Source organism: Neovison vison, chromosome 3 (genome assembly GCF_020171115.1).
Source record: "Neovison vison isolate M4711 chromosome 3, ASM_NN_V1, whole genome shotgun sequence".
In the NCBI taxonomy this organism is placed as follows: Eukaryota; Metazoa; Chordata; class Mammalia; order Carnivora; family Mustelidae; genus Neogale; species Neogale vison.
Genome location: NC_058093.1, coordinates 45,152,068 through 45,170,774, shown reverse-complemented (window position 1 = coordinate 45,170,774; position 18,707 = coordinate 45,152,068). Strand labels below are relative to the sequence as shown.

Here is an 18,707-nt window from a genome sequence, read left to right as displayed (position 1 = left end):
CAGCAGGCACCCCCACCCTGTGTGTGCCCCTGAGGGCAGCGAGAGAGTAAGCCTTGACAGGCAGCCAGAGAGTACACACAAAGCCAGCCTGAATCTGGAGCCCGGGAGAGGCCACAAACAAGAGCTTTAGCTTGGCCCTTTGGAATGCAAAAGGGGGAGCTGTCAGCACCCACCCTGGCAGGCTGCAGGATTTAGAGAAAGCACACAACCTTAAACATTCTGCCCCAAGAGGGAGCAAGAAACTCGGGGCAGGGATGTCCACTGAAGGTCGAAAAAGCTTTAGAGTCCCCAGCAGGGAGGACAGAAGGCGATGTGTCTCCCAGAGTCAGCGAGTACAGATGGACAAGGTCACTGTTACTTCAAGGCAAACAGAGCAATGCAAGACTCCAAGGAACATGACAATCAGGGAAACACTGGCACCAACAAATAATCTCAGTAACTTTCCAGCAAATGACCCCCCAAACATGGAGATCTGCAGTTTATCCGGTGAAGAACTCAGAACAGGCATTTTAAGGAAGCTCAGTGAGCTACAAGAAAACACAGAAAGACAACCCAATAAATCAGGGAAATCATACGTGAAAAAGATAAGTAGTTTAACAGAGAGACAAAAATCATACAAAAGTACCACACAAATTCTGGAGCTGAAAATACTATGAACAAAACAAACACAACAATGAAGAGCACCAACGGTATGATGAATGGGGAAGAAAGACCATCCGAGTTCCGGGACAGACCTTCAGGTTATCCAGCCCCAGGAAAACCAAACCAAACAACAAGAGTGAAGGGGGAAAAGAAAGCCCAGGTGATCTGAGGGATACCGGCAAATGAAGCAATTGGTGAATTATGGAACCAGAAGGAGGAGAGGGGCAGGAGGGGCAGAAAGCTTATTTGAAGAAATAACAGCTGAACACGTCCCAAGTCTGGGGAGAGTCTGGGTATCCAAGTTCATGAAGCTCACCAAGTTCACCAAACAAACTCAACTTCAGGAGACCCTCTCCAGACACATTAGAACAGAACTGGAAAATCACAGGCAAAGAGGGGCGCCTAGAGGGCTCAGTCGGTTAAGCCTCTGCCTTCAGCTCAGGTCATGATCCCAGGGTCCTGGGATTGAGTCCCGCATCGGGTTCCCTGCTCAGCAGGGAGTCTGCTTCTCCCTCTGCCTCAGTGCTTTCTCTCTCTCTCTCTTTCTCTTACACTTGCTCTCTCTCAAGTAAACAAATAATGTATTAAAAAAAGAAAAAAAAAAACACACAAGCAATGGGAGACTCTTCAAGGCAGCAGGAAAAGAGTTTGTGTGTCCCAAGGAACCCTGCGGGACAACAGCGGACTGGCCAGGAGGGAGTGGGACGATGCACTTGAAGGCTGAGGGAAACCGAGTGCTCACGAGAACACGACCTGGCAAAGCTGTCCTTCAAAAATGAAGGCGAGGGAAAGCCGCTCCCAGACAGAGCTAAGGAGGAAGTGGCCAGCAGAGGCCCTGCCCCCTCCCAGGAAAGCCTGAGAGGAGTCCTCAGGCTTCAGTGAAGGGCACAGATGGGAGCAGGAGCATAGGCATGGCCAGGGAACATGGGGGCAGAGGGGAGCACTTGTCAGAACTGGGGGATAAGAAGGAAGGGCCGTCAGCCACTCTGTACAAAGGCAAAAGGACAGAGTCCTGAAAATAACCTGCGACCACAACCTAAAGAGGTAAACTCCAACTTCAAAAACATGAAAGACATACTAAAAGGACAGAGCTTCTGAAATTAGCTTGTTATCAGCATGAACCAGCCCTTAACCTAGAAGACGTTTCATGTGAGCTTCATGGTAACAACCAAGCAAACACCCGCAGTTGATTCCCAAGAGACAGAGAAGGGAAGCAAAGCATCCCCGCTGTGGAAAATCTGATCACAAAGAGCAAGAGAAGAAAACGGTAAGATGGAATTAGCAAGTTCTTACCTATCATTAATCACTCGAAATACAAGTGGATTCAAATCTCCAATCAAAAGGCAGAGTTGCTGGACACCTAAAAAAGCAAGACCCAGCCGTATGCTTAGACAAGACTCCTTCTCACTTTACAGACACACAAACTGGCTCAAAGAGATGGAAAAAGATATTCAGAGCACATGGAAACTGAGAGAGAGCAGCAGGGGCTCCACACATTACGCTGGCCAAAACAGACTTTCAGCTGAAAACTGAGATGAGAGGCAGGGAAGGTCATGTCATTACCTGTGGATGGCGTTCCCCTCCTCAGGAGGACAGGAGCACTGGCAGCATTCAGGGTGAGCACTGCGCACCTGCACACAACGCAAGCACCGACAGAGGAGGAAGAGCGCGTCTGGATTCCCGCCACCCTGACCTGAAGCTCTGTGCACTCAGAAGCGCCAGAGACACCGCGCACCCTCCTGAGTGCAAACGTGTGGCAAGAAACCCAGTGGCATTTTGCAAACAGGACAGCTGACTCCGGGGCTGCCCTCGGAAGACCAGAAGACCGGGAAGACTGGAATCAAGCCCTGGCTGGAGCTGAAATCCCATGCCAGCTGCGGAGTTCCCACGGAAGCACCCACCGCATGTCCACATGCAGCCCAAGCCCGAGTCCTGGATGTGCCCTTCTCAAGCTTCCATCCCACTGTGCACTGCCCTCGTCTCTCTAAAACTGTGTATTTGTCACGCAGGTTTCAGAGGCCCAGAGACCAGCAGGCATGTGCAGGCATCCCTTCCACAGCGCTGCTGCCTGGGAAGCAGAGTGGAGTGCCGGGAGGACAGACGGCTCAGCGAGGAATCCATCCAGGTCCCCCGTCCCATTCATGGGAGCAAGCAGAAGCTGCTATAACTGGCCCGCACTGGGGCCACTGGGCAGGGCAACAGTGCACACTTCCTACTGGTCGGGAATACACCCCAAGATCTGCCTCAACTGCCCAGCTTCCCCCTCAAATGAGCTGGGTCCACGGGGCACTGCCACCAGCACTGCCACCACCCAGGGACCCAGGTGGGGACAGGCTCTTTCTTCTCCCAGTCTTCCAAGAGGTTCAAAGGATCAGGCTTTGTGCACAGGAACCAAAGGACAAGGTAGGAAGCCTCCCACCTTACTCTTCCAGGGTCAGCAACCAACCGGACCAGAAGTTCTGGTTCCCGGCTATGCGTCAGAATCACCCAGTGAACTTTCTAAAATACCAAGGCCAGGACCCTGCCCAAAGATGGATGTCCTGGGTCTGAGAAGGGGCCCTGGCTCCAGTGTTTCATAAAAACTCTGGACAGTTCTAACACACCAGCAGCTCTAAGCAGGTGCGCCTTCAAGTAGCTTTCAAAGGACAAAAGATTCTAAAGTTCACTCGCTTTACATTTTTTAAAAAAGATTTTATTTATTTATTTGACAGACAGAGATCACAAGTAGGCAGAGAGGCAGGCAGAGAGAGAGGGTGGGGGGAAGCAGGCTCTGCACTGAGCTAAGAGCCCGATATGGGGCTCGATCCCAGGACCCTTCGATCATGACCTAAGCCTCAGGCACAGGCTTTAACTCACTGAGCCACCCAGGCACTCCTCCCTTTCCATTTTATAAGCATTTTCCTGCTACGGGCAATGACAGCAAAAGAATCTAAGTTTTAAAATATACTTTACTCTGTGCCCCCTCTCTCAGCCCTGCCACTAATGCTCTCTCTCAAATAAAATATTTTTTTCTAAGATTTTATTTACTTGACAGAGACAGACAGACACAGTGAGAGAAGAAACACAAGCAGGAGGAGTAGAGGGAGAAGCAGGCTCCCCGCTTAGCAGGGAGCCCAATGTGGGGCTCGATCCCAGGACCCCAGGATAATGACCTGAGCCGAAGGAAGACGCTTAATGACTGAGCCACCCAGGCACCCCAAACAAATAAAATTTTAAAAAAATATACACTTTATTTCCCTTTTCACTATCATCTCTGGAAACAACATTGGGATTATTAAATTATTTTGCTTTTTATTTCCATGCCTTTATGAACTAATTGGATTTACTACTTTAAATGTCCTGCTAACTATGGACTCTGAAAAATAATCTGAGGGGTTTGAAGTGGCGGGGGGGTGGGAGGTTGGGGTACCAGGTGGTGGGTATTATAGAGGGCACGGCTTGCATGGAGCACTGGGTGTGGTGAAAAAATAATGAATACTGTTTTTCTGAAAATAAATAAATTGGAAAAAAAAATAAATGTCCTGCTAAAATATTCATCATTTTTTACCAAAGCTATAGCTACAATCTTTCTTCTAATTCTGGTTCATTTTATTTTTACATATTTAGCCTCCTAAATTCTCTAAAAATACCAGACAAAATAATCACACCCAAATTAACCATCAGTCTTACAAGGCAGTTTCTGGGCAACATGAAACCCACCTTCTGGTTGGCATGTGAACTGAAAAAGAGATGTTCAAACCTGTCATAAAAGTCAGGATGTCAGAGCCTTCCAACGAAAATACATTCCACAGAATGATGACTAGAAGACATGACTCCAAAGACTGGAAGAGCAGAGGAAAATTCAAAACTAGGACAGTCAGATCCCAATACCTTGCAAGCGGTGGGGCCAAGAGGGCAATGATGCGTTGCAAACAGTGTTCTGACCTGATGCAGATACGGAGCTGAACTTTCACTAAACTTGTGCTCACCATACCTCGGTTAATCCAAAACCACAAAATTTCAGTGAGCGGTTGAGGTCAGGAAGAAAAGGAAGTAGGGTTGGAGCCTGGTGGGCAGTGGGGTAGAGGACTAACGAAGCTGGCTGGGGGTGGGGGCTCTCTGGAGGGGTGGCATATGAGCAGAGACATGCATGGTGACAGGAAGTCTCTGACTAAGCAAAATCAGCGTTTTCTCTGATGGGTCCTACTACGGTCCACCAGGCCCAAGAGACCAGTAGCCCGCCTCCAGGTAACTTTGGACTGCCAGCACAAACAAGGGCAAGAAGACACGTGGCCCGCAGAAAAACAGGCCTGTAATTCTGTACAAACACCTACTCTTCCCTACTGCCCACAGACAACCAAAGAGTAATCGGGGAAGAAACAAACTGTACAAGTCTGGGATCCTGCTGAGCCCCTGCCATGGGGTAAGGGTAGCTGGACCCACTGTTCATCTCATGGCTTCTGGGGTGAGGATGGGATGGGGACCGCACAAGGAGTCACATGAGAGCGTGCTAGAGAAGGACCCTCCCAGGGCTCCAGACCTCAGCCCCATGTACCCTGCAGGCAAGAGTCAAGGAACCTGTGACAAGTCAGGAACTGCTGACCAGGGAAGCATGTGGGCTCCGAGCTCCCAGAATCTCAAGCCATGGAATGGGATGTGAGCTCCTGCTTCTGACCAGTGGCCCTGGGGAGACAAGCCCCCAGAGAGGAACAATGTCTTCCAAGAGGGAGCCCCAAGGCTCCCCAACTTCTGTGAACCAGGTCACTCCTCAGACTTCAACTGTTCTAGGGCACAGGAAGTATTTTTGTAAGAATTAACTACATAAAACTAACATAATCTTGATTCTAACACCTAACAACAACAGCACACACACAAAACGGGCTAATGTCAGTTGACCATGGACTTCTGTTTTAAAAGATTAGAAAGTTGGGGTGCCTGGCTGGTTCAGTTTGAAGAGCATGTAACTCTTGGTCTTGGGGTTGTAAGTTTGAGCCCTACAATGGATGTGCATATTATTGAAAAATAAATAAAACCTAGGAATAAATAAATAAATATACTAGCAAACTGAATATGATTTTACATCAGATAAATGATAGACCATGACCAAGCAAAGGTTACCTTAGGAATATAAGAACTGCTCGACATCAGGAATTCTATTAATATGCAATAATCTCAACAGCTGCCAAGAAAATAATGTTTGATAACGTTGCACATCCATTTCTTTTCTTTTCTTTTTAAAGATTTCATTTATTTGACAGAGAAAATGCAAGCAGGGTGCAGTGGCAGAGGGATAGGGAGAGATGTGGCACTGGGATCGCGACCTGAGCCAAAGGCAGAGGCATAACTGAGTCCCCCAGGAGCCCCCTACACAGCCATTTCTGATTATCATTCTGCAACAGTGCCTGCATATGGAGGTGATGGATAAATCCTGACTTAAACCACACAGTAACCTGTAATCACAAAATAAGTTTATATAAGGCTAAAAAAAAAAAAGCCAAATAAACACCAGTAATGTAAGAGTCCAATTAAGAAATTAAAAGGACAACAGAATAAACACAAAGAAAGTAGAGGGAAATGAATAAAACAGGATAAATCGGTGAATAGAATAAAAATACAAAAGAGAAGGTCAATGATGCCAAAAGCGGGTGGTTTAAAAAAGACTGACAAACTTCTGAAAACACTGCTTCAAAAAAAAGGAAGAAAAAGTACAAATTAGTAGTATTATTAATAAGAACAGAACAAAACAAAATGACAAATAAAGCACATGTTTAAAGAATTCTATCAAGAGCTTTTGCCGGAAACTTGAAAATTTAAAAAAGACAATGATGACCAAAACTGACTCAAGAGGAAAGAGAAAGCCTGAATCTTCCCCTAATGTAAAAATAACAGCCATGCCCTAAAAGTTCCCATCATGCTCAGATGGGTCTACACACAAGTCCACAAACTACTGAGAAACACACCATTCCATCATCTACCATCTCTTCTAGAAAAGACAGAAAGAGGGGCACCTGGGTGGCTCAGTGGGTTAAGCCTCTGCCTTCGGCTCAGGTCATGGTCTCGGGGCCCTGGGATCGAGCCCCGCATCTGGCTCTCTGCTCAGCAGGGAGCCTGCTTCCCCTCTCTCTCTGCTGGCCTCTCTGCCTACTTGTGATCTATATGTCAAATAAATAAATAAAATTTTAAAAAGAAAAAGCTTCTTTAAAAAAAAAAGAAAAGAAGGAACTCTCCCCAGTTCACTCTCAACCTTGGCACTAATACAAGACAAGGATCATATGAGGAAAAGAAAATCGTAGGTCCAATTCATCCATGAATATAAATGGGAAAATTCTAATTAGCAAACAGAATCTACCAGTGGATGAAAAAGATAATAAGAGTGTAACAACGCTGTTTCACCTCAGAAACGATCACTTAAAAGCTGTGTCATTTAGTGAATTAAAGAAGTATAATGGAATCATCTCAATGGAGAAAAAGCATTTCATAAAATTCAACACCCATTCATGATAAAGCCCCACAGTGGGGGAAAAAAAAATCAAACTTTCTTAATCTATTTTATTAAGCGCTATAATAAGTATCATCAGAAAAGAGTAAATTCTAGAAGAAATTTCATTAAAAACCAGAAAGGAAGAAAGTGGTGCACTATGATCATTACTACCCCTCAGGGAGAGGAGTCCTGGAGGCCCCATGGAAGCGATCAGACAACAGTACAGAAGGCATGAGGCCTGGAGAGGAGGTACAGGGCCATGGAGACTTGGGGCGACAGGAACGAGGGCGCAGCTCAGGGGGAAGAACACAGACTCGGGCCAGGTGCCTGCGTTCACATCCCAGCTCTGGTGCTCACCAGTCCTGAGGCCCTAGACAAGTCCCTTCCCGTCCTGATCCCCCAGACAGGGGTGACAACAGTACCTGTATCTCGCTGTGTTCCGTGTTTGTATCCAGCGGCTACTACAACACAGAAAACACAAAAGAACCAACATATAGTTTTAAAACAATGGTCTGTCAAGGAAGTGGTTGTAAGTCAACAGCATTCCTCCCCACCAACAATTAGAAAAGAAATTTAAAACAGAGTATTTCCAGTACCAGAATAGCCTCTCGAGTGCCCACATACAAATCTAACAAACAGCAGACACAATCACTATAGAAACAAGCCACAAACGCTCACTGAGAGGCATTAAGAGCGAACACACGGAGAGATCACGGCTCGCCCACACACTTCAACTCCCCAGAGAGTGCCCCCTGGCGCTCAATCAACAGCCGACAGCATTTCTACAGAAGCGGAAAGGACCAAGAATAAATAGCCAAATCACCCAAGACAAGGCCTGTTTATAAGCTGATCAGAGCAGCGTGGAATCAGGCAGCGCCAGTGGGACAGACACATACCACAGGCTGACCCGTGGCCTAGCTGTCTGTATATCCTATGAGTGCAGATCAGTTTTTACTAAACAAATAGCTGAAAACAATATTTAAAAGGTAGTGTTTTCTGGTCCATGAAAGTTCTATAAAATCTGCATTTTGGTATCCATAAAAAAAAACAAATGATCGGCACCCGGCCGCACTGGTTCACCGGGGGGGGGTGTCTAGGGCCGCTCTGGAAAGCTGAATAGTGGTGACCGAGCACACACGGCTTGGAGCTAAAAACACGTGCTTTTGTACCCTTGCTAGAAAAGTCTGCTAACCTCTGGCATACAGAGCCCAGAAAGCACACGTAACCTCCACACACAGCAGAGCAATGTGGAAAGGAAGAAGAACTGGTCATTCATGTTAAAGGAAAAATTGCACCTCGATCTCACAGAACACAGGAAAATCAGCTCCAGGTGGACTAAGGACAGAAAGGTCCAAACAAAGCTTTAAACATTTAAAAAGAAAAAATATCTTTCTGGCCTTAGGAGAAGGATTTTTTAACTAAGACACAAAAAAATCCCTGATCCTGAGAGTTAAGACTGAGAAATTTTAGTTACATTAAAGTTAAGATCTCAGTCCTCAAAAGATACTTTAAAGAAAGCAAATGGGAAAAGTTTTGGACAATGGTTTTATTTATTTATTTATTTAAAAGATTTTTTTAATTTATTTATTTGACAGACAGAGATGACAAGTAGGCAGAGAGGCAGGCAGAGAGAGAGGAGGAAGCAGGCTCCCTGCCCAGCAGAAAGCCCAACATGGGGCTCGATCCCAGGACTCTGGGATCATGACCTGAGCTGAAGGCAGAGGCTTTAACCCACTGAGCCACCCAGGCGCCCCTGGACAATGGTTTTAATGTGATTTTACCTCCCTTAACCCTCTGCCCCACCCACCGAGTCTTACGAGGTTATTTTTTTTCCATAAAACCGATTTTTCAGAAACTGCTTTAGGGTTTTTGTGCTCAGCTCCACAGTGATGGTACGTTCAACTCTTTTTGCTTAACCAGTTTTATTTACTACAAGTTTCTACTAGCTTCGTTAAAAACTAAGAGGTGAAATTAATTTCGAGACATTTAACTCAATACATATAAATTACTGTTTCAATATGCATTCAACATAAAAATTACTAATGAGACATCTTATATGCTTTTTTTTTCCCTAAGTCTTCGGAATCCATTGCATATTTTATCCTCACCCTGTATTCAGTCTGGCCTGGCTGCTTTCCATGTGCTCAACCCCCAGGGGACAAGCAGTGTCATGCTTGCTTTTCCTAGTTATCCAGGTAGGCTCTGCCATAGGCCATCCTCCCCCAAGAACCCGAGAGCAGTACATTTTGAGCCCTGGAATCATCCCGATGCATCGTTTCTTATTTCTACATGTGTAATGCCAACTGGATTAAACAACAGGAACCCTGAGTCAACCTGTTCCTCCACAACAGGTTGTCTATTGTCCCCTCTTCCTTGAGTGTTTACAGCTACAGAGCACAGGTACAAGCAAATCCGACTTTTGTTCTTTTGAAAAGAACCCACGGTTTCTTGCAATATGTTCCTTCCTGGAACATGAAAGCCCCTTTAAGGGTGGACCCACAGCAGGTTCCATTCTTGCTCTCTGTTAAAGTACCAAAGTGCCTCTAAAAAAAAAATCAGACTTCGTTTAACATCCCATTAATCTAGGTCAGGAAGCTTATCCCTCGTATCACACTTCACTTTGCAATCTGTCTTGCTGTCCGAACTCCAATACCCCCACTGGGGCAGAAAGCCACAAGGCGAGAGGGCTGTGCCTGCTCCCAGGGCCTGCAGTCAGGAGTCGCGTGTGAGCAGCTGAAGGCACTGGTCAGCGAGGGGCTCACTGAGGCTACAGCACCCCCGCCACATCCTCTTCCCCTCCAGAAGCACCATGAAAACATCTGCTGACCTTCCAAATGCAGGTCTGTTTATTTCATTCTGCCAAGTGCTGCCTCATATTTGATCATTTGTTCCTTTCTGTCTCCCTCTGTCTCTTCTAACTTTTGTTCCAGGAGCTGAACTCATCTAGGCAACAAGTTAAAGAGAACTTACGTCTAGCACTGTGCTAGCTACGGGAGAATCACGGGCCTCCCCGATGAGATTCCGTTCCAGAAGAGAGTCAGTGGCTGGTGTTTTCCTCCTGAACCACTCAGTCCTAAAGACTGTACACAGGCCAAGCACAGAAGCACCTGCACCAAGGTGGGGAGAGGGAGAGCCATGGGGCCCAGAATAAGGACATCCATGTGGGCAAGGGGAGCAGCAGCCAGCACAGGGCAGAAGGAGTCCTAGACAGGCAAATGGCTACCCCAGGGGTGAGCAGGAGCCCACCCACGCAACAGGATATGTTGGGTGAGGTGGGTGAAGAGGGCAAGCATGCGGGCCAGGGAAACAGCAGCAACAGGAGACAGGGTTGGTTCACTAAGGCGATCTACCAGGACAATGACCATCATGCTCCTCATGAGTGGAGAAGAGAATTATCAATACAGAACGGGAGGAAACTAACATGATCCTGTGGTGTGTGCGAGCACGTGGGCATGCGCGCACACACGCACACACTTTTCCTGCAGCTCTGACCACCGAGAGGGCCCAAGAGCCTAATACCACACAGGGACAAGTGTGTCCAACAGCATATCCTGCTTTTGAGACACCAACCTCCCCTAAAGGGAATCAGAAGAAATGGCTGGTTTCGGGCCTGGGACAGGGCAAGGCAAGATGAGCCTAGAAAATCTCCATGAGCCCAAAAGGAAGGAAGAACTCGAAGAACAACAGGGCAGACTGTGAGAACACAGACGCCAATCTGAAGGAGCCCCTGCAGGACAAATCTGGGGCAATCTGAGCACCAACACACGAGTCAGCGTGTCAGCCCCTGAGTAAGACTGGAAAGTGAGCCCACGATGACAGAAAGAGGTGACAAAACGGACAGTGAGTGAAGAGCAGGAGACTTACGCGTCCCAGAACATGCTAGAAATTACGAAGGGAAGCGGAGGCTGGAGATGGTGGAGAAGCCGGCAGAATCCACCCCCAACCCCACCTGTCACGGGACAAATGAAAACATGTGCCCGGTGACAGGGTGCAGGTGGAAGAGCTGTGGGTGACTGTAGCCCAAGAGGCTCGAGCAAACATGCCTCCCTGAGGGACCCACTCCAAAACAGCCTGCGGTCTCCAAAGCTGGCAGAGTCAGGAGAGGGAAGGACAGACGATGGCTCCGGCCTGGGAGAGCCTACAGTGCGGCGAGCTCCGGGTGCCTGGACAGCGGCCATGGACCACATCCCCGTCCTCGTCTGACACAGAATGACCTGGTTTGCAGAAATCCCTCAATCAAGTGCTCAGCAGTGAGGTCAGCAATCTGTAGTCAAGTAGTGCGGGTTGGGGGGTTGGGGGGGGGGCTTCTCTGTATCAGACACACAACCTCTCCGGCATGTGCCACCACCCCAGGCCCACGTGGCAGCAGCTCACCCTGCGCTGGGGCAGGAGGACTCTGGCTGCCACCCACAGGATGGGCTGTGGGGAGGGCTGGCCTTCCCCAAACCAGAGCTGTGGCGGGCGCTGTCGGCTGAACCCCGACTGAGCCAACAGGACCCTGGCAACACAGACCCCACAAGGAGGATGGCGCAACACGCTCCCTCTAGACCCTGAATGTAGTGGTCAGGCATCTCTGAAGTAGTTGAGAGTTCTCAACCTTCATAACTTTAAATGTCTGACCTGCTTGCCTTCAGAAGTTGTTTTTAACGTTGTATAAAACCATTAACTTTATTCAGTCTGTTTAGTTTTTCCTTTTACAGCATGATTTTCTATCATTTTTCCCTACAAACAAACTCTCTATAGTACCATAAAGCTTTCATAAGCTACCTGGAAACTTAATCAGTACCAAAAATACGAGTATTTAAAAATTACTCCTGAGTTTCAAAATCTAACCGAACTTACAGAATGCATCTTGTGGGTAACACGGAGTGTGCATATCACAGCGTAATTCAGACGTGTCCACACACAGTATGCTTTATTTACAATGTCTAAATAACTCCCTATCTAAAATAAACACATTTCTGTTTTATTTTAATATCTTTTTTTTTTTTTTTTTCCTGTAAGGGACTAAAGAATATTCTGTGAAATTTGACAAACCCCTGACATAATGCAAGCTCCTGGCAAAGTGGCTGTCAGTCATGGCCTCGGGGACATGGCTTTTCAAGGGCTCTGTTAATTAGTAAAGGGGTCCCAGGTGGTGGGGAGGGCTCTTCGGCCAGAAAGAAAGGTTCAGAGAATTCCACCCAGAAACCTTGATAATGCTCCAATATGAAAAATCAAACATGCATCACTGCTATAAGCAGGAAATCTAAGTATTTTAACGTCCAGAACTTCAGTTTCCCATTACTGTAAAAAGACCCAGAAACCCATCTCCTGGAGAAACCGGACAAAGCTGCGGCCCCGGTTTGCCCACGTCAGCCCCTTCGGAGACTGCTTCCTCAGGTTCAGCTGAAGCCAAGAAAGCCTGACTCAGCAGCAGAGCCCGTCCCTCCAGCAGCAGCTCGCGTCACTGGAAGCCACTCCTCAAGTTGAGAAGTCGACAGACAGGAACTAGGAAAATAAAGGCATTTCTCATTTCAAACAGTGAGCACAAATGGGTGTGTTTTAGAAAGAATAAAAATAACTAAGAAATAAGGGAAAAAGTTACGAGGAAATAAATTCCTTTGTTCAAAGAGAAGCCAAAGAAACATAGAATTTCAGGACCGAAATAATTCTGGAAGCAGCTGCTCTACCAAACGCTGACAAAATCCCTGTGTGCCGCCTCCACACAGGACAGGGCCTCTGTCCCAACATGCACCTGCCATCCCCAAGGAGCCCGTGTGCCCGGAAGCCAGATAAGCAGAAGGACACAGGCCTAGAGCATAAGGTCACAAGCGAGCACACAGCTTAGAGAGGAAAGCTACTGTGGCTCCCCGTACCATTGTTACCTATGAACCACATGGGTGAGCAGAGACGTGGGAGGCCCTGCCTGGGGCGCCACTCCCAGCAGAAGAGAAAGAAGCCAGACCACACCAACAGCTCGCCGGGGCTCAGCCACAGTGCAGGGCTTTCCAAGGTCCTTTTTCCCTTACACACCCACCTCGTGTCTCACCAGCTACGTTCAGAAGTCTTCATGCTTCTCCAGACCATCGAGAAAGGTTCAGCAGGGGCAGGCCATCCTCAGTGTCCCCCTGTTGGAGGCCCGCACTTGCCAGAAGGCTGCAGATTCCATGACTCATGGGACAGAGTCCCTTCTGTCCCCTTACTGCTCTCTGCACAACCTGCATTGGTTTCCACTGAGCTTCATGCATCTTTCCCAGTCCCTGATTGACTTGGATCTGAATTCTAATCCTTTTCATCCCGAGGCCACCAGAGCATCAACCCTCCCACCTCAGGGATGTGCCACAGGGACAGTGCCCACACTCACACCCGCACCACCGGGGACCTGAGTTCCAGCACTCAGGCTGGTGTCTGTGCACAGCAATTAGGACACTGACGGAAATAAGGCCAGAATGGCTTCTCAGGCCCAACCAACTAAATCTGGAAGAGTTATAAATACAAAATGATGTGAATGTTAAGCTGGCATTTTGGGTAAAAAAAAAATTTTTTTTTTTTTTTGAGAGAGAGTGCATGCACATGTACAAGCAGGGGGCAGGGCAGAGCGAGAGGGAGTGAGAGTTCCCTGCAGGCTCCAAGCTCAGTGTGGAGCCCAGTGCGAAGAATAAAATCGTTATTCGCTGTATGATCACTCACTGCGCAAACATACTACCCAGCAGATGAGGACCACTCAGTCTGGAAACGTTTGTCAGGCCAGAGCTGATCATATCCTTAGAGTCCCGTTTTCTTAAGTCATGTACACATTTTCCAGCAGATAAAGTATTCTGATAGCTTACCCATATCATGGCCTTTGTATATACAAAAAAGGCCCATTTACGCATCATAATTATTGCCATGAAGTTCACACACATATGACGTTCAGATGCTTCCCAAACCACTGTCCCAGTCTATAATGTTTCCATGCCACACATCTCCAAGCATTTTTAGGTGATATTGTTGGTTATTTGCTAGCAACAATTTTATATCGGAAACCTAAAATCCCCCGCCAGCATACTGGAAGACACTGTACTACTTGGGAACAGAAAACTATCGTCTTGTTTCCCAAAATAAATAACTCACTCTTTACAACTGAAGTCAGTGTCAGCAGCAGCCGGTTTTGTTACTAACGTCTCATCATCAAAGAATGTCGTAGCATATGTCCCCTTTCTTTCAAAGCAATTTAAATGGAAACAGTATTTCTAGCAAAAGAACACCCATCCAATAATACTAGGACCACAAACATGCAAACTAAAAATACTTTCATCAGGTACAGACTTTGAGCTAAGCCGTGATTTCTGAGGAAACTTTTTCTAATAGGGTTCAAGTATTTGTGGTGAAACTGCACCACCTCGTGACCAAAATAAGAAATAACTGGAAGGTCTACTCGGATCACCAAAGAGAAAATCAGAATGCCTGCCTTTCACGGAATTGAGCTGACGATTGTTCACTACACACGACTTGCTGTAATTGAAACAGAACATGTTCAGGGTAAAGTCACTTTATCCACCTAGAGTCATTTCAAGATGCACATTTCCAAATACACGCTTCTTTCAGATCACTGTCCAGAGACTGCAAGCACAACTCCACGGGACCCGTGGCACAACACTCACCGAGAAGGGCATCAAATACATACATTCACGTCAAATTAAGCACACGCTAAGGTCTCATCTGAGATGTACAACCTCCAGAGGACACGGCTTATGTGAGCAAGAAGGGGAAGAGTAAAATCACACAAGCTTTAAATGAACTAAAAAAGAAACCCACTAAGAGAAATACTCTATTTCAAAATAAAGAATTTCAGTGAAAAGAAAAAGCATCTAAAACTGACATTCGATTAGAACTGACCCAAAGCAGAGAAGCCCAACCCAGATAAGGTACAGGATCAGGAGTGAGGAGTGAGGGCACCGTCTCTGAAATGGCCAGCTAGCATCCAAAGCATCTTCATTTATAAAGTTCAAAAAGCAAGTACTTTTAAAGCAGAAGAAACACTAATAAAACTGCTTTTCTGGTTGTTTTTCAAAAACTTCCTCATAAATATGAAAGAAAAAAAATGCTGGCATGAGCTAGTACCTTACTATTAACAAAATTTATATTTCCTCTTGAGAAGACAGCGAGTCGGCCAGGCTAATGAAGACAATGCTTCGTCTGATGCACGTTGGTTCTGTAATGGATTATTCGAGTCCATACGTACAGTAAGACGTAGCTTTCCTTCCAAGGCAACGCCAAAGGCTGGCCTGAGGGACGGCTCGACTACAAACTGCTATCTCCTCGGCACTGAAAAAACAGTGTTCCCCCAAAACAACAGGAAGTCCAAGACAAGAAGCACAATTTACATGAAAAGCAGAGAAAACATCTATCATCTGAATGTTTATGTGAGACCGAAGACAAGCAATTATGACAAGAGGCCTGAGCACAGAGTCTCACCACCACCTCTTTGCAAAATCCACCAGGAGCACTAAGTCTGGACCGAAAGCCCAGGAAACAGACGGTCTGCGAGCTCTCAGAAACAGCTGTAAAAACTGACCTCAGACCAGACCCCAAAGAAAAGCTTCAGTCCAAATAATAACACACAGACTGTATTCTTCAAACATGAAATTATATTAGGAATTATCCATAAAAAGTTTCTAAAAACCTTTATGTTTCAAAACTAAAGAACAGGCTCATAAATAGTCCACATGATAAAAAGAAATAAAGTATTTCGAATTAAAATTCAAAGAATTTTTGATATTAATATTTAATAAATTTAAATAAAGCACGCTTAAAGAGAAATGTATAGCCTTGGGGCACCAGGGTGGCTCAATCAGTTGAGCATCTGACTCCTGATTTCAGCTGAGGTCATGATCTCAGGGTCCTAAGACCAAGCCCACATCCCGCTCTTTGCTCAACATAAAGTCTGCCTGAGATTCTCCCCCCACCCCCAACACCCACTCCCCACCTCACATGCACGCAACGTGTGTGCTCTAAAACAAATTTTAAAATTAAAAAAAAAAAGAAGTATAGCCTTAAACATTCATTTAAAGTGACAAAGACTAAAAATGGATGAGCCAAGTATTTTCCACAAGAGACTAAAAACATAAATAACCAAAGAAATTAAAAGAAAAAATAAGGAATAGAAATCAGTGAAATGAAAACCAAAGTGAGTATCTACAAGACCAGAAGTTGGTCTTTGCTAGAGGGTGACTTTTTCAATAGTTTCTTTAAAGTCTCATCAAAGAAAACAAAACAAAACAAAAAAAAGATTTAGCAGGAAAACTATGAACTGTAGATATATTTTTATAAAATCATAAAAGCACAGGTGAACCATCTTGATGCCATGACTTAGTAAAAAGAGAAGGAACAGTTGGCTGCAGAGAGGCTGGGGAGGGCCTGGCGACGCTGCCTTCTGCTCTCCCTCCCATGGCCAAGCGTCCTGCCCTGGGTGCATCCCACACGTGGGGGACAGGACGCTTCCAGAAACCCTTGGCCCCCAGCCAGGCGGCTGGTCTCCTCCACCCACCCACGTGTCTTGCAAATACCGTCATTTTCTGAGCGCACCAGGCAGCAAGACGACTGGGCAGATCTATCCTGATCACTGGCTGAGCAAACCAATGCACTGAATAATGGTTTCACTTCACGTACCTTCACGGTGAAGATCTGGCCGGAACCACAGACATGGGAGTGGGACGCACAACTTCTGAGAAGCCTCAAAGGAAAGGGGCGCGCTCCTGCCCTCTGCCGCTCCTCCGTCCCCTCCCTTCCTGACAGCCGCACCTGGATGGCCTCCTTGGGCCACGAGGGGCCAAGGTGCAGGGGTCACGCACATGGGGGATGGGCAGAAGATGCCTGGGCCACTGCTACATCCACCCTCTGGCTCGGAAGCTGAAGCGCTCCCCCCTCATCTAAGCCACTGACACTTGGGGTCTCTCCTTCACTCACAGCCCAACCCAACCCAAAGGAACAGAAAAACGGAATTCCACCCACAAGAAACTGCCTTGGTTAGACAAACAAAGGGTCAGTCCAAAAGAACAGAACAGCTACAGCAACCCAAGTCGTCCAGCGAAGAAAAGAGCAGGAACTGGCGTCGGACGGAATCACGTCAGCCATGAAGGGAACTCACATCACAACACAAGAAATTAGAGATACTGAGCACCGCGAGTGGGGCGCAGGCAGGGGAACTGCGCTTGCGGGCACCGTGGCGGGAGCAAGGAGGACGCAGCTGGTTCTCAGAAAGACCCACGCACGCCGCACTCTTGCTCATCGGGTCTGCCCCTAGGGACTGGAGCTCTCCGTGCACATAGGACGTGCGGGATGCTCTCCACAACTTTCCTTCCAAAGGACTGAACCCCCAACAAACCCCACACCCTCACCCGACAAGCGGACACACACCCAGGGCACGTTCGCACCAGGCATGACCCACAACAAAAGGGAAGGAGCTATTCCAGCAGCATCACCCCAACGGGGAAGATGACAAAGAGGGGCTAGCCAGGACAGGAGCACAGGTACCGAGCCCACACGGCCACACATCTGGGAAACGAACCAGAGGGACCAGCAACAGAGCTGCAGCCAATGGACCAGGCGGGAAGGGGGTCCCCTCTCGCTGGGACCTGTGGGCAGCAAGGCCCAGGTCCTCCATCCCCAGTGTGGGTGGCACAGCCTCTCAGACACAGGAGCGCACCCGGACACCGCCAGCCCCAGTCCCTGACTCTGGACCCGCACCAGCACCAGGCTGTGAAGCTTTCCCACAACACAGCCACACAAGCTCCCACTGCTGCCAGTGCTGCAGCCACTGCCAGGCTCTGTCCGTAGGGCCGAGAAGCCGTGACAGCCCATGTGGCCCCCCGCGAACATGTGCACAGCCCCTCCCCCTGGCGGACCTGTGGGCACCTGAAGGCCGGCCGACACACCCTAGAGCCCAAGAGTGCAGGTACACCCGAGTCCCCAGAACCAGAGCTAACAAAGACCAAAGAACCAGACACCAGGTGCCCACCCTGGGAGGGCCTGGGAACAGCACGCCACCCAAGACCAGCACTGGTGTCACAGGTCTGCCCCAGGCAAGACCCACGACTGCCGAGAACAGGCGGTGGCCTTTCAGGTCAGGCTGCCGCCAACTCTGACCCTGGGATCGAGGGCCCTGGGGACGCCGAGGCAGAAAGGACATCAAGTCTCCCCGAAGGTTTTAATTTCTTTTATTTCAAAACCTCAAAGCCATTTTTTGAGGGCCCCCGAGTGGAACTGCAGCCTGATGCCCCTGTGTGCACCGATAACGATAAGGCTGGCTCATGCCCCAGCCGCGACAGACATGCGGCCCCAGCTCTGACCCGACTGGCTGTGCTGTCTGAGAGCAGCCTGTGTCCACCACTGAGGACACGGATTTCCTGCCTCTCCTGCAGTCAGAGCCTCCAGCCTGAAGCGCACCCCCGCGGGCAGCCTGTGGCATGGACCCAGAGCACTGTGCAGGGCAAGCACAGGCGATAAATGGGGACCCCCGGAGCCTCGCCCTCGCCCACATCACAGCCCCGAACTACACACTCGTGGTTTCCAAGCAGCTCCCAGAAATACCACCAGGGCCACAGGGCAGCCCTCTGGCCACGAAAAGGACGAGGCCCTGCTA

The 18,707-nt window shown here is 48.0% G+C and overlaps 1 protein-coding gene across 5 annotated transcripts in view; it reads right to left on the bottom strand.

Moving 5' to 3' along the window:
* Nucleotides 1–18,707, bottom strand: part of TRAF3IP1 (TRAF3 interacting protein 1) — a 61,859-nt gene that overhangs the window by 13,789 nt on the left and 29,363 nt on the right. The gene's annotated exons all lie outside the window — the stretch shown is intronic.